Genomic DNA, 4746 nt, shown 5'->3' on the forward strand with positions numbered 1-4746 from the left:
AAAATTTTTAAGATGAGCTAAAGTCAAGGAAAAACCGATCTGGGTAATTAAAAGACACATAAACAAAAGATTACGTACCAAGATGACTTGAAACCCTTTAGTAAAACCATTGTAAATTGTGCTTTGGGGAGAACAAAACCATAAAACATTATAGCAAGTAAACACATTGTTGTATTAAATGTAATCTCAGAGCCATGGACTTTCCCAATTCTGCTTCTATAATTTTCTATCTTTGTTATTTTTTTTTCTTTTTGCTTAACAAAAGAAACCAGTCTTTGAAACAATGATCTTGCTACAGTGTGCCACAGTGACATAGCACAACAAGCTTGAATACGACCCACTGCAAAACCCAAGAAAGGACCCCTCTTTGTTGTATACCATGTACCCCCACACACACACATACACACAACTTTCCCACATTTTTCAACTGAGCAGAGTACATTGGTTGGACTAACAGGGGTGTCTGCAGGAATACCTGGTACCATCAACTTAGAAAAAACAGACTTCCTAGATGGAATTCTAATAGGTCCTTAACATTTACATTATGCCCTGTAGTTATTCAATAACATTTACTGAGAAGGACACAAAAGGCAGCAAGACATTCCTCTCCCCACTCCCAAAGAATAGCTTGATGTGGATACTCACAGACAAGCAAGCAGGCGACTACAGTTCAACAGAGGAAGGAGAGGCAGCCTGCTAGGAAAGAGCACCAGGGAGACCAGGGAGTACCCAGCACACCTTCCTAAGGGGCTCCCTCTGAACTTCCAGACACTCTCTGGCTCCAGGTGTCATCGTCAGTTTTACAGATGAGGAAACCAAGAAGTAGAAAGGCTGAGTGCCTTGCCCAAGTTAAACGTATATATTCAGAAGGGGAGTTTTGATCATATGACACTATTCAACGTCTAGGCCTAACACTTTTTTTATCCCTAAGGCAATAATTTATCAAACAGTACATAGATTTACTGGAATGGGGTGATGTAGCTTTCATAGGTCCCTAACTTAATCTCAGGGACCAGTTTTAGAACTAGAAGAATCTGATTCAATATTTTTAAGTCTTTATTTTAGTCTTACCTTTTAACCCCACAAATTCATGAGACTGGTTTAGATTCCTTTGGGAGAAACCACTGGAGACTCTACCTCCTTATCTGAATATCGTTTCTATTAATACAAATTACAGTTGACCCTTAACATTCACAAGGACTAACATTGTGAGAAAATGTGAATACTTATATTTGCGAATGCTTCTACAACATATAATTTTCTCCATAAAATGGTAGTCTTTCATTCACTAATTCATTTAAGAAGCATCTTATTGAAATCTTGCTACAGGCAGGCAATAAAGTAAAATCAAACAATTTAAGCGACCCCTTTAGAGCAGAAAACAGCACAACCAGGTTGAGATTAGATACCAAACAGTCAGCTAGGCTCATTCACTAGTAAAGTGACTCATTTCAATGCAGTTGCATCACTATGCATGCATGCATGCATGCAAATCCCTGCTTCAGCAAAATTATAAACACTATGTATCATGGATTTTAGATCATTGATATGTAATTGAAACTACAAGTGTTAAAACTATAAATGTGCTAGATTCCTGTACCTGGTGCTAGAGACTTAGACTGTTTGACTGTGTGGCACTAGGTCAATCACTTGACTTCTCTGTGCATCCTAGAGTTGAAGTAGATCATCTGCAAGATTGTTCTTAGTCCTAAATACTGATGCTATTAAGTATTCTATTAAGGGCAGCTTTGGAGTTGTGAATTTTATTTATAAGGGCTATCTTAGTCTGTTCTGGTTTCTGTAGCAAAATACCATAGACAAGTTGGCATATAAATAACAGACATTTATTTCTCATGGTTCTGGAGACTGGGAAGTACAAGTGCGAGGCATAAATTTGTTATCTGATGAAGTTCTTTTCTCTTGTTCACAGGCCATCTTTTCACTGTGTCCTCACATGGTAGAAGGGGTAGGGGAGCTCTTTGAGGTTTCTTGTATAAAGTCACTAATTCTACTTATGAGGGCTGCATTCTCATAACCTAATCACCTCCCAGAGGCCCCACCTCCAAATGCCATTATATGATTTGGAGAAAATACAAACTCAGTCTATATCAAGGGCATTTATTTGTTAGGAGCAATGTACACACTGTCACCTCATTTTCATAAAAAATGTATCTTTTATTCTCTCCATGAACTGATCTCTTAAATTTTGTCTCTACAATTGTAAAATCTGGAAGGAGCTTATGATTATAATAATGGAGAAGAAGCAGCTATAGCCGTCATACCAATCAAGCAAATGAACATTTTATGGTTTCCATGAAACCAAGTAGCATATATATATATATATATGTATATGTATATATATAAAATCAATTATACTAAATCTTCATGGAAGGCAAGGTACTCCAGTTCTTCAATCCATAGAAATTATTTTAAAACACCTCAGCCTTTGGACCATTGCATTATCATATTTCTCTCATGGCTCATGATTGCTTTTAAATGTGTGAGTGAGATCTATTTCTGGATCATCATTTTCCAAAGCAGTCCCACAATGACTGTTGCAGGTTTGATACTAACTGCTTTACAATGGCTTTCTCAAGCTTGCATAACAGCGGTGATAAAACTGCTGCAGATGATTAATATTCATTGGCTTCCCGCAATATGTCCACAAAACCATATGTGCAACGCAAGCTTTCCAGCATCACAGCCTCAGAGACAATATGTTTCCCGTAGCAGGACAGTCAACTACAAATGCAAGGATCACCTTCAAAGATGAGTTTAAAGCATTAGTCACAAACTGGGCTTTCTGGGAACAAGAGAACAGCTCACAGACGTGGGCTTTTACCTTTTTTTCTTTTACTAAGTTGTCAACGTTTAAAAACTAGGATATGCAACATTTTAAAAATCTGGATTCCTTGCTTCATATAATTTAGATGATATGGCAACAACAAAGCCTACGTTTCCAGGTGACAATGATGGGCTGGAATTGAATGACCCCTTAGGTAGGTTTTGCCACCTCCCTACTCCATTCATTTGTTTTGATGGACATTAAGCTTATACCCATCGGTCTATCAATCCCATTTAAACCTATTTGTAAATAATCTATTGGAAAGAAATATGGATATCCTGGCCCAAGTTAACACAGAATCTTTCTCATGAGGTTCACGCCCCATGACTGGCACAGAGCATGTAGAGGTGTTTGCTGGACCAGACTGAACTGAATGTGGTGCACAGGAAGGAAACAGAAGGTCGAGTTTCATGAGGTGAACTCTGAAAACTTAGAACAAACGATTCTGATCAGATTGTAACCATGGCTATAGGCTTCTTTACCACACCAGCTTCCAGTGACCATGTCCCATTGGCCCTCCCACTGACATGCTATGCACTCAAGGGCCTGGGTGCCACACCCAGAACAGAACATTCTCAGTAAATTCATGACCTCTCCCAAACATCCAAAGGTCTTCAATCAACACCAATATCAAAGCCACATTAGTGGCAATGGGGGCCAAGGGATTTGAGATTGGATTTACAATCTGATTCCTAAAGAAAGTGGCGCCTGCCATATTGTGGGAAAAATTAGGAAGTGTTCCAAGCACTGCTCCTTCAGCTACTGAGGGGACCAGACTGATCCCCAAGTTCTGCAGACTTTTTGCATGAATGGCTCCTCAGCCTAATTCAAGCAGCATATGCGAGCCCACACCCCCACATACATGCCCATGTGCTGAGGGTGTTTGTTGCAACAGTGGAACAATCCCAGAAATGGGCCATTATAAACATTTTGTTCATGGCTTTCCAGCTAAGAAGTTTCCATCAAAATGATACATGTATTACCTACTGGCTATGCAAGAATTTCCAGCCTAGGTAAAATCTCTGTATTTGCAAGTGACATTGAATTAACACCCAGCATAAATCTGGACCGCTATTTTCTCACTTGTAAAAAGACAGGCTCGGTGGTTCTCAAATAGTTTAGTGGGGAAAATGGCAGAGTACTTCTTCCCTGAAGAAATACTACTCTGAACAACAATATATAAAACAATAGTTAGCTTGTTCTTGTTGAAAGGGCCTGAGCCTTCCTTTCTGACCCCTTCCCCAACATTCATACTTAGGGAAACTCTGAAACCCACTGCCCGAAATGATCTCAAAGTCTCCTTCCAGCCCTGATCTTCTATGACTCTAAGTCTGTATCTTCTAAGTCCTGTATATGGTTATGTATACCTATAACCCATGTAATATAGGATATGATAAGACTATAATAGGGAAGAACAATATCTGACTCCATATTAGATCCATTTTGTAACTTTTGTATTCTGTTACTTCTGCTTCAAGTTAAGAATGTTGCCTATAGCCTGAAATATATAGGATAGCCCATTCCCAAGGCTCTGATGTTTAAGGGTAACACTTTTCTGCTCATATAGCAATAAAAAATTGCAGAACAGAGAATATCATTTGTCACATTACAGGCTTACAGGAACATTGTGACCTGACCTGTGTGGAAAGCTGCAAGAATAAAGGATTGCTACACCAAGAAGTTTACAACAACTAACTTTGCCCTTTCCTTATCTTATCTTTAAAAATGCCTTGCTGAAACCCTTCAGGGGCTTCAGGGGTTTTGAGGCATGAGCCACCCAGTCTCCTTGCAGGGCCTGCAATAAGCTTTTTTCTACTCCATACTCTGACATTTTGGATATGTTTGTCCTCTCTGTGCATCGGATACATGAACTTGTGTTTGGTAACAGGACTACACAGTAG

The 4746-nt window shown here is 39.2% G+C and overlaps 1 long non-coding RNA gene across 1 annotated transcript in view; it reads right to left on the bottom strand.

Moving 5' to 3' along the window:
- Positions 1-4746, bottom strand: part of LOC145544600 (uncharacterized) — a 109771-nt gene that overhangs the window by 55919 nt on the left and 49106 nt on the right. The gene's annotated exons all lie outside the window — the stretch shown is intronic.

The sequence above is a fragment of the Giraffa tippelskirchi genome, chromosome 4 (assembly GCF_054371585.1).
Source record: "Giraffa tippelskirchi isolate mGirTip1 chromosome 4, T2T-mGirTip1v1.2.pri, whole genome shotgun sequence".
Taxonomy (NCBI): domain Eukaryota; kingdom Metazoa; phylum Chordata; class Mammalia; order Artiodactyla; family Giraffidae; genus Giraffa; species Giraffa tippelskirchi.